This window comes from Podarcis cretensis (genome assembly GCF_951804945.1).
Source record: "Podarcis cretensis genome assembly, chromosome: 1".
Classification (NCBI taxonomy): Eukaryota; Metazoa; Chordata; class Lepidosauria; order Squamata; family Lacertidae; genus Podarcis; species Podarcis cretensis.
Window position 1 is genome coordinate 39,487,672 of NC_137170.1, and position 11,375 is coordinate 39,499,046.

The 11,375-nt window shown below is 42.1% G+C and overlaps 1 long non-coding RNA gene across 1 annotated transcript; it reads left to right on the forward strand.

The window, feature by feature from the left end:
* Positions 1-2,358: 2,358 nt before the first annotated feature.
* Positions 2,359-7,469, forward strand: LOC307204172. Its single transcript, XR_013833512.1, has 3 exons — positions 2,359-2,507; positions 5,521-5,871; positions 7,207-7,469. It is a non-coding gene; the product is annotated as an uncharacterized lncRNA (long non-coding RNA).
* The last annotated feature ends 3,906 nt before the right edge of the window (positions 7,470-11,375 follow it).

Genomic DNA, 11,375 nt, shown 5'->3' on the forward strand with positions numbered 1-11,375 from the left:
TTATTTTCTCGACTTCCACCCGCCCTCCTTTCTTGTATTCCACTTCAAATTTAGTTTAGCAAATTCATTTATATTAGTTTTATCCTTTAAAAGTTCCTTCAAATATTATATTATTCAAATTTTCATTCAATATCTATCCCTTCTTTCATATTCTTATTTGTCTTATTCACTTGAACTTCTTCGTTTCATTTCAATGTCCTCAACATTCAAAGATTTTACAATGTTTTTGTAAGTAGTCTTTAAACTTCTTCCAGTCTTCTTCCACCTGCTCTTCTCCTTGATCTCGTATTCTGCCAGTCATTTCTGCCATTTCCATATAGTCCATTACTTGCATCTGCCATTCTTCCAAGGTGGGTAGATCTTGTGTCTTCCAATGCTTTGCAACAAGAATTCTTGCTGCTGCTGTGGCATACAAAAAGAAAGTTCTATCCTTCTTTGGCACCAGTTGGCTGACCATGCCTAGGAGAAAGGCCTCTGGTTTCTTCAAGAAAGTATATTTAAATACCTTTTTCATTTCATTATATATCATCTCCCAGAAAGCCTTAATCCTTGGGCATGTCCACCAAAGGTGAAAGAATGTACCTTCAATTTCTTTACATTTCCAGCATTTGTTATCGGGCAAATGGTAGATTTTAGCAAGCTTGACTGGGGTCATGTACCACCTATACATCATTTTCATAATATTCTCCCTTAAGGCATTACATGCCGTAAATTTAATTCCGGTGTTCCATAACTGTTCCCAGTCAGCCAACATAATGTTATGTCCAACATCTTGTGCCCATTTAATCATAGTAGATTTCACTGTTTCATCCACAGTATTCTAGATTCTTATATGGCATGTAAAATAAATAAAGTCCTCATTTACTTTACATTTTGTGGTATGATAAATATCCATGCCATCCAAACCTTAAGTCATATCCTTTTAATTTCAAAAGTCTCTTATTTCTGAGTGTCACCCATTCCTTCAGGCATACCAAGTAACAAACTGCAAAATACAATATTTAGTGAGGTTGGCCAATCCTCCCCTATCCTTTGCTGGAATGTGTGCAGAGGAGGGCAACCAAGATGATCAAGGGTCTGGAAACCAAGCCTTATAAGGAACAGTTGAAGGATCTGGGTATGTTTAGCCTGGAAAAGAGAGAGGACTGAGAGGAGATATGATAGCCATATTTAAAGATCTCAAAGACTGTCACATACATGGAAGAGAGAACAAGCTTGTTTTCTCCTACTCTGGAAGGTAAGTCCTGAACAAATGCATTCAAGCTACAAGAAAGAAGATTCCAACTAACCATTAGGAAGAACTTTCTGATGGTAAGAGCAGTTAGTGGAATGGAATCCCTCAGGAGGTGGTGAACTCTCCTTCCTTAGAGGTTTTTAAGCAGAGGTTGGATGGCCATCTGTCATGGATGCTTTAGCTGAGATTCCAACTTTGCAGAGGGGTGGACTACATGACCCTTGGGGTCCCTTCCAACTTTCTAATTCTATGATTTTATGATTCTATGATCACCAGTGCACCATAAAAAGGTTGCCGGAAGGGCCCTTTGTGTCTGTATGTGTTAAGTGTGTGCATGTGTGTGTTTATGTTAAGGGTGTGCAATTGTGTGCATGCCTGGTCTCTCCCACTTTAGGGTCAGTTTTCCATTGGGGTAACGCACCCCCTGCTATAACCCCTCATAGAACCACTAATAATGGGACTTAGATCTGAGTACAGAATGTGTAGTACTGCAATCTCCCTATTTGCCAAGCTTACGTTTGAGATTGATGGACACTACATACATGTGCCAGACACCAGAGGACTCAAAGAACAGTCCTCTCATGCTTTTCAGCTTTCTTGGTTTGTTTTAAATGTGAGAATCAGTTTAACGTGAGCAATGGGATATATCATTTGGGAAAGAATGAGAGGGATTAGTTAGGGAGCTATTTTCATTTATTAACCTGATTCAAAAAGCCTTTTTATGTGCTCTCCATTCCATATTGACTTTCTGCACAAAGCATAAAACTTAAAGTCTTATTTTAAATGGCCTATCACATCTATATCATTTAGAACCTACCTTGTAGATCTTTTAGCCTCTCTGCTCTGTTTTTATGCTGAGTCTGCTGTCCTTTGGCTTTTAATAATTCTCAGTTTTATTGCTATTGTTGTTTTAAATTGGTTGAGCTGCTCTGGGAGTCTTTGGCCTGAATATTGGGTTATCCAGTCCTTCTAATAAATAACTAACGGGCTACGTCAAGTTTCTTTTTCAAAGAAAGCAAAATATTGTTTTCCATTTGATCAAGCACATAGAATACTTCCAGCCCAAACACTACAGATATGCAAAGCAGGTGGAAGAAACAGGAAGATGTGATTGGTGGAGATACTGCTGATGTCACAAAGCACCCCAGTTCTGACTCAGCAACCCAGTATATTGACACAACTCATGCACTAGATAATGTTGTCACCCCATGGCCAAAGCTAACAGGAAGTGGGGGTTCTGCAGTCACCACAAAATGTGAATCCCACATCAGAGGTAATGTTATGTGTCATTTGATGGTGCATGATCAATCTATTTAAAGCTTGTAATAGCAGGCAGGGCGGTGGGGGAGTCTATGCAGATGATCAGCATAGGGTCTGCAGTGTGCAAGGAGAGACCTTAAACCCAGGCCACAGTCCTGATGAAATAATAATAATAATAATAATAATAATAATAATAATAATTTATTTATTTATTTATTTATTTCCCACAACAACCCCATGAGGTAGGCTGAGAGTCAGTGACTGGCCCACAATCACCCAGTAAGCTTCATGGCTGAGGGGGGATTTGAACTTGGGTCTGCCAGGTCCTAGTCCAACACTCTAACCACTACACCACACTCGCTCCCAAGTTGTTGACATGGGAAGAAGCTGCTCTTGGTGGAGCGGATATATTGTACATTCACAAAGTGGTAATGGGACAGTGTGTGAGCTTTTTATTATGATACCTGTGTTTCGAATATTCACATACATTACATTGTAATTCAGAAAGGCCCTTGCCTCATTGGTAGCACTTCTGTTTAGGATTCAGAAAGTCTCGGGTTTCTTATCTCGCATCTCCAGGGAAGGCTGGGAAAGACTCCACTCTGAAACCCTGCAGCAAGGGTAGCCCATATGATGCTCTCCTGATGTTGCCAGACTACAGCTCCCATCACCCCACACCATTGCCATGCTTGCTGGAGCTCATGGGAGTTGGAGTCCAATAGCATCCAAAAGTCACCATCACATTGACTACTTCTGCCCTGGAGCCTTGCTGTCAGTCAATGTGCAGACGAAACTGAGTCAGGTGGGCCAATAGTCTGATCTGTTATATGGTAGCTTCTTAGGTTCCTAACATGTAATCATCACAGCAGCCTTGTAAAGTTTCTGCCACAAAGGAAACTTAAGGCCTAGATTTTTTAAGAAACAACAACACAAAACCTTAAAAGTCTTACAGGTTTGTTTTTCTCCTGAAATGAATTATCCTGAGTGAAAAACAAGATGTCAATTCAGGCAGAGCTGTCTTCCCAGACTGTCTTCTTTTTAAGATGAGTAAAATAATGGTGTTCAGCCAGAGCTTGAGGGGATACACTTTATTAGGAAAGGGCTTTAAGGTGGTTTTTCTCTAATTGTCTGCCTCTCTCTCTCTAAAAACTACATCTATCAACATTCAGTCCACTCTATTCTAGGTTCTGGTGTTAAGCACTTCAGGCAGGGAATTGTATTAGAGGTTTTCAGAAAGTACTAGCAACAATGCATATTTTTATTTTTATTTTTTAAAAGCATTCCGACCATGATCTTCAGCTGGAAAGGCTCCCAGAGCACTAGACCAATTAAAGAAAGACCATCCCTGACCTCAGACAGCCTCTGAACTATAATGTAGAAGACACAACACAAAAAGAAAGAAAAGCTCTCATAATTACCAATGTACAGTTTTATACATTGACCAGTAGCAAAGGGCTATGGCTCAGTACTAGAGCATCTGCTTTGCATGCAGAAGTTTTGATAACCAGCACATCCAGGTATAATAATAATAATAATAATAATAATAATAATAATAATAATTTATTTATACCCTGCCCATCTGGCTGGGCTTCCCCAGCCACTCTGGGCGGCTTCCAAAAAAATATTAAAATACTATAATATATCAAACATTAAAAGCTTCCCTAAACAGTGCTGCCTTCAGATGTCTTCAAAAAGTCTGGTAGTTGTTGTTCTCTTTGACATCTGGTGGGAGGGCGTTCCACAGGGAGGGCGCCACTACCGTGAAGGCCCTCTGCCTGGTTCCCTGTAACTTGGCTTCTCGCAGTGAGGGAACCGCCAGAAGGCCCTCGGTGCTGGACCTCAATGTCTGGGTAAAACGATGGGGGTGAAGACGCTCCTTCACATATACTGAAGGTAGGGTTGGAATTGCCCCCTACCCGAAACTCTGGAGAGCTGCTGCCAGTCAGTGTAGACAGTTCTGAGCTGCATGGACCAAGGGTCTGTCTCGATATAACACAGCTTCCTATGTTACTCATGAAAACAGGTCAGGGAGAGGAGGAGCCAAGTAAATAGAGATGTTGTCTCAGGCGAGCTCTATAGCCCCATCTCTTCCCTCTGCTGCAGCCAGATGGAATGTTGAAGAAAGAGCCACATGGAAGGGATCTCTTTACAGAACCAATGGAGGATCCCTCCTTCCCACCTGTACTTCAGCCTGATGGAATAGCTGGTGCTGGGTGACAGCCTATGTGTGTGTGTGCTGGGTTGCTCAACGGCACAGAAACTGTTAACTGTCTAAGGTTTAATATTTTATTATGTTTTTATATATTTGGAAGCCACCCAGAGTGGCTGGGGCAACCCAACCAGGTGGGCAGGGTACAAATTTATTACAGTTGTACCTTGGAAGTCGAATGGAATCCATTCCGGAAGTCCATTAGACTTCCAAAACGTTCGAAAATCAAAGCGTGGCTTCTGATTGGCTGCAGGAAACTCCTGCAGCCAATCGGAAGCCGCAGAAGCTCTGTCAGACGCTCAGTTTCCAAAAGAACCTTAAAAAACCAGAACTGTCACTTTTGGGTTTTGATTATTCGGGAGCCAAAATGTTGGAGAACTAGGCTGTTTGACTTCCAAGGTACAACTTTGCTGCAAGGCTTGTTGAACTACAAAATGCAAAAAAAGAAGAAGACAGATATTGCCATGTATTATGGTTGCCATACCTCCTTAAAGCACATACCTCCTTAAAAACATGTTTTTAAATACATGTTTTTTAAAAAGGATATAAAAGTCTTGTGGAAACCAGTCTGAGTTCTCTGCATAAGCATATGAAAATTCATCATGTTCAGCAAAATGCCTTGATGTGTCTTAATATAAGCAAGTAAAAAAAACAAACAAACCAGACCATAAATACTGTACCATGCAACAATGCCCAGCTAACAGCACAAAAGGTAGATTCTTCAACACCAGAATTAAATTGGGTAAATTCCTTACTACCATGTTCATCCTGCTTCCGTGTGGCTTCCACTACTTTTAACACTTTTGCTTACTTGAAGGAATATACAGGATGCTCCACAGATAAGGAATCTACAGTCGGCAAATGGAAGAGGGTGACGGCGCTAGAAACTCAGTTGAGCAGCCCCAAACTATCCAGAATGTGCACATAGTAACAACACAGGAAGGGCAGTCTACTCATCCTTCTGGCAGCCGGAGAACTGCTGCCGAACACCCAGCCGTGGATTCCCCATTGCTACCCCAGGTTCCTGTAGGCGAGAATCTTACTGGGGAGCGAGCGCAATGCTCTGCGAGAGGAGAACCAGCTATACATCTTCCCCCACCCATTCAGGATTCGACGCTGGCAACATGTCAGCACATTGTTGGTCTCCTTGGACAAATCACTGATCAGCGTGAGTACGAGGTGCTTTGATTAGGTACAACAGCATTTCATTTGCTTACCTCCTCCAAATCCAGAGGGGCTTTTGGTCTGGTTTCAATTGGAGAAACATCTCACATAGCCCTGGAAAAGTTCTAGAACATTCTACCAGTTTCCATTGGTGCTCCTTAAGAGGATCCTCTGGATTTCACAAAGTGCATCAGGGTCTTAAATAATAACAACAACAATTTATTATTTATACTCCGCCCATCTGGCTGAGTTTCTGGGCTGCTTCCATCAAAATATTAAAATACAATAGTCCTTCAGATACTAAAAGCTTCCTTAAACAGGGTTTCCCTAAACAGGCTGCCTTCAGATGTCTTCTGAAAGTTTTTTTCTTTGACATCTGGTGGGAGGGTGTTACACAGGACGGGCGCCACTACCGAGAAGGCCCTTTGCCTGGTTCGCTGTAACTTCGCTTCTCTCAGTGAGGGAACTGCCAGAAGGCCCTCGGTGTTAGATCTCAGTGTCCAGGCAGAACGATGAGGATGAAGATGCTTATTCAGGTATAATGGACTGAGGCTGTTTAGGGCTTTAAAGGTCAGCACCAACACTTTGAATTGTGCTCAGAAACGTACTGGGAGCCAATGTAGGTCTTTCAAGACCAGTGTTATATGGTCTCGGCAGCTGCTCCCAGTCACCAGTCTAGCTGCCGCATTCTGGATTAGTTGTAGTTTCCGGGTCACCTTCAAAGGTAGCTCCATGTAGAGCGCATTGCAGTAGTCCAAGCGGGAGATAACCAGAGCATGCACCACTCTGGTGAGACATTCTGCGGGCAGATAGGGTCTCAGCCTGTGTACCAGATGGAGCTGGTAAACAGCTGCCCTGGACACAGAATTTACCTGTGCCTCCATGGACAGCTGGGGGCCAGAATGACTCCCAGGCTGCGCACCTGGTCCTTCAGGGGCACAGTTACCCCATTCAGGACCAGGGAGTCCTCCACACCTGCCCACCTCCTGTCCCCTAAAAACAGTACTTCTGTCTGGTCGGGATTCAACCTCAATCTGTTAGCCTGTTAGACGATTAATATAGTCCATTCTCACACATGGTCATTTGAAACACAAAAAGGGGTTACATATGTAATACCAAGAGACCTGTGTTAGCTGGCGGGGCAGCTAACCTTCATACCTTACTGTGGGGGGGGGTCTAACTAGTGGATCTCCTTCATACCTTGCTGTGGGGGGGGGGATGAGTTTAAAGAGTATGGTGCACCATTTCTGCTTCTACTGGGCTTGGCTATTTGATGGAATCACAGGCTTATTTGCTGAAGGAATATAACTGACTGTGCAACACCCTGTCTTCTTGGCAGAGGACGGCATCATGAGAGAACTGCGGGTCATGCGCAGAGAAATGCGGCTTTTGAAAGGTGAACAACGTCGGACCACTGCCAGAGTAGTCTCCGTGGCACATGCCTTTGAAGCATTCAAGGAACAGTTTCAGTGGCCACAGGGTTGAAGTCACATGATTCCTTCCTATGCATGCACCTTCAGCCAACCCTTCAGAACTTTTGGGTGCTTCCCTTTCTCCATGGATGTTGTTCAGCCATGTTTATTAAAATCTTCACTGTACAAACTACTGCCCACTTAACTGGTGATCAAAAGTCAGAAGACTGGCTGTCTATGAGTCTGTAAAAGTCACCCTACTAGAGGTGGGGGGAAGAGTGTGTACTTTAGAGTAAGATGTTCTTGGAATGTAGAACAGGTGATTGAACGGGTGGGGTTGGGTGGGAAACTTGTGCATCTCCCAGTCTACAGTTGCCTGTAACACAATAAGTTTTTTATCTCTACTGCTTTCCTACCACTGGATCTACTTAGAAGTAAGCTCCATTACTTCCGGGGGGGGGGGCGGGAATCTGTTTGCAATCCTGTTGGCTCAGAAAATGGTGGGAACTTTGTTCTATAATTTTCCCATGGTTTTCATAGATGACACCATGTGAAAAACCTTGAGACAGTATTCTAGCACACAGTTATTTAGGGAGGGGTAGTACTTCTGGTGGGGGACACATTGTGCTCCTTCTGGGGTAGTTGGTCTACCTTTGGTCCCCAACTGGCACTCAGCTCTCACCTGTGGCTCCTAGAAGCTGCCAGCATATGGCAGTGGCCACATCCCGGGAACAGCTTTGACTGGCCGACTAAACCAGGTGAGGGTAGCCGATGGGTCTCAAACCCTTGGGGACTTCTCCAGCATGTGGAGACAGGCTCTGGCGATTAGAAAAGACAAGGCCAATAGTGGGTCCAATGGTCAATAAAGCGGTTTCTACATCTGCTGTAGAGGGAAGTGAGGAGCAAACAGGGCTCATCTACCTGGGAAGGTAGCCCAACTAGGAGAGGTTAACCTCTGATCCTTAACCGCAGCCTTGCGGTATATCTTCAGGAGAAAAAGAGGATAAGGAGTCAATCCTACACAAATCCAGAGTGGAGTCCCGAAGGCTGTTGGATGGCGCCTTGTATGCCTCCTTACAAGTCTGAAGACAGAGACCACCTGAATGCTGAAATTTGTAAGCCACTCTCTTTGGGAACCCTTTTTGGCAGAAGAGGGGGATAAAATGCTGTAATAGATTAATGATTCCGGTCCATGTTTTTTTCACATTCTAGAGATTGCTGCTGGTTAGTTTGGTGTCTAAAGTTTGAGAGGGGAAAAACCTAAATAATGGACACTAGATTCCTGGGCTGCCTATCCCACTAATAACTCTAATAACGAAAAAAGAAAGGCATTGTATCTTCAGGAATAACTTCAAAGATGAGTACATGCAACACCAGAAAAATAATGACTTTTCTGAGGCAAAGTGGGCTTTGTGATAACCTTGTGATACAGACCAAGTAGAAGCACCAAAAATCAATACTATCAAATCTGCTTAAAATCCTGGCAATGAAAAATGGCTTCCTATCATTTTCTCAGGCAAGTTTTAATGGTTCCATATAAAATCAATGGAACAGAAGAACGTTTTCTTTTTCATTTGCTCATCCTGTCTAAATGTCTTTCCTGGGAATTGGAAAATAATTTTCATAGATATCTTCCATTAAGTGCACAAGGAGAAATTCATACCACAGCAGGGTCACTGTGTCAGTATCTACAAGCATTATTCTGCCTACCTTACACTATTAAGGCTGTAGACCTATAACTATTTACCTAGGAGTAATCTCCATTGAACTCAATGGAGACTTGACTTCACCATAAACGAATGCACCATTAATTTGGTTAGACATATTCTAGTTCTCTTTTTGACACGCAACAATTAAATTTAGACTAACACTCTCTAAAGTTGGAAATAATTATAATCATCATTTTTTTTAAAAAAAATTGTATAATAATTAATAGGAAAAGTAATGCAGTAAGCCAGCAACTTACCCAGGAGTTACATTCCAGGGATCACGTCTAAAGCCAAAATGGTGTATAGTCAAAACACATTGTGTTCAATGGTGGGTGGGATTGCCAAAGCCTTTTTTCACCAGACGCCCACCCTCTTTCCATCCCCTTTTTATTTATTTCATATTTATTTTCCGAGTGTGTGAGGCTGAATGCGCACAAGTGAAATGCACATAAGTTGCAGACTTATGGTTCTTCACGTGACATTATGTCTGCATTTCTACCTTATAATTTTTATTGTCCCAACTTCAGAAGCCACTGATCTTTAAAGTGATGGATATTCATTCCATTGCTGGTGTGTGGGTCTGGGCGTGTGTGCTTTTAACTTAATAATTGCGCTTGTATTCTGCACTCATTTGTATTTTGTCTCGCTCCAGCAGTTTTGCCATGCTCCAATGGGCAAAACATTTTAGCATTTTAGCGCATTAAAAATGCTAATTAGGAAAAAGGGTTGCTATACATTAGTCTCATTTTACTGAGCTGCATGCTTAAATAAAGGCTGGTGGTCTCAGGCACTGGGATCTGTGGGCAGAATTTTCTTCTCAGTTTTTCTGTAGTGAGTTGCTGACAGGTGGGTGATATAATAGACTGGTACCAGGCCAGTGCAAAACAGGTGTCACATCTGCTGGGGAATGATGAAGTGGCTGTAGCCTGGATGTTCCTTGTGGAATTTAAAGATTGCATTCCTTTTATAGATTTATCTAGCTCATTAAAACAACACAGAAAGCTTTGTTGCATTTGACTTTAAAATTAAAATACTCCACAAAGAGCTATTTAATGCTCACAGTGCTTGTATAAATATTTCATGGAGAAGGAAAGCAGAATAGATATATCAGAATCTCTTACCCCTAGCCAACAGCTTTTCACTGGGACAACTTCAAAGTAACAAGTTGTATCCCATCTGCAAAAGAGAGGGAGAGAGAGGGAGAGGGAGGGAGGGAGAGAGAAGGAGGCAAATTTTGCCAATTGCCCCATCTCTCTGTAGCCCCATCACCACCACCACAGCACCCTCCATACTGATTTGAGGGGGGCCTTGCCCTCAGCAGCATATTTGCAGGACTGCAGGGGGAACAGAGAGCTGTCCCAAATTCCCTCCTCTTTCAATGGTTGCAACCTCTCCTGGATTCAACCCTGTCTGTTTAAACCCTTTTATTGGTTGGTTGGTTGGTTGGTTGGTTGGTTGGTTGGTTATTTGCACTTAGAGCCTGCCATTCCCCAAAAGGTCTCAGGGTGGGTTGCAAACATAATCCAATCAAAAATTAGGGTTGCCATATTTCAAGAAGTAAAAATCCACCCACAAAAGTTGCCCATTGAAAGAGCTGCTACTGATAAAAAAGCTGGTGCTTGTTCATTCATCCAAAATGAATGCTCCATTTTCTATATCCAAGACTATCAATATTTTGGGATATACTCTTTTGTCCTCTTATATTGCTTTGCCATGGCATCAAATATGGTTAATTCCTTATTTACATTTCCTAATAAATGTGAAATTCCCACTATAAAGCTATTTGGAAAGGGGTGATTTGTAATTACTCGTTTTTTAATTTCTCTCATTTAAGTCATTATTTCACCATTATAAGTCACAAGAGCGTCCCTTTTCCCCAAAGCACCAGCAAGAGTTGCTGTTAAGCCATTCATTGTAATTATGATAGGAGTCAAAAGTGAAAATATAGATATATGTGAAAAATCAGGCTGTCCATTTTTTAAAAAAAAATCTAATAAATGAACAAATTATCTGCAGTTATTTTTGGTTTATCTATTGGCTGTGCTGCTATACCACAAAGCAGAATGTAATTATGTAATGTAATTATGTATTAAAATCTATATACTCTAAATGCAGCCAAGATCTGTGAGGAGCTGGTTCCACTCAGTTCACATAAGGACACATTAAGAAAGTTGTAATATGGTTCCAATCTCCCACTTCAATAAAAGAAACCACAAAGGCAGTCAAGGTTGCTATGAACCTACCCTATATACATTAAGATGGATTCTTTGACCACCAGGTCAGTTGTCACACATTTTTTAGTTTGAGTGATACAGAATTTGTAAAATATAGGCAACCTGGAAGTGATAACAGAAAATAATTGTCCATCTGCACATGTTGACTATCCA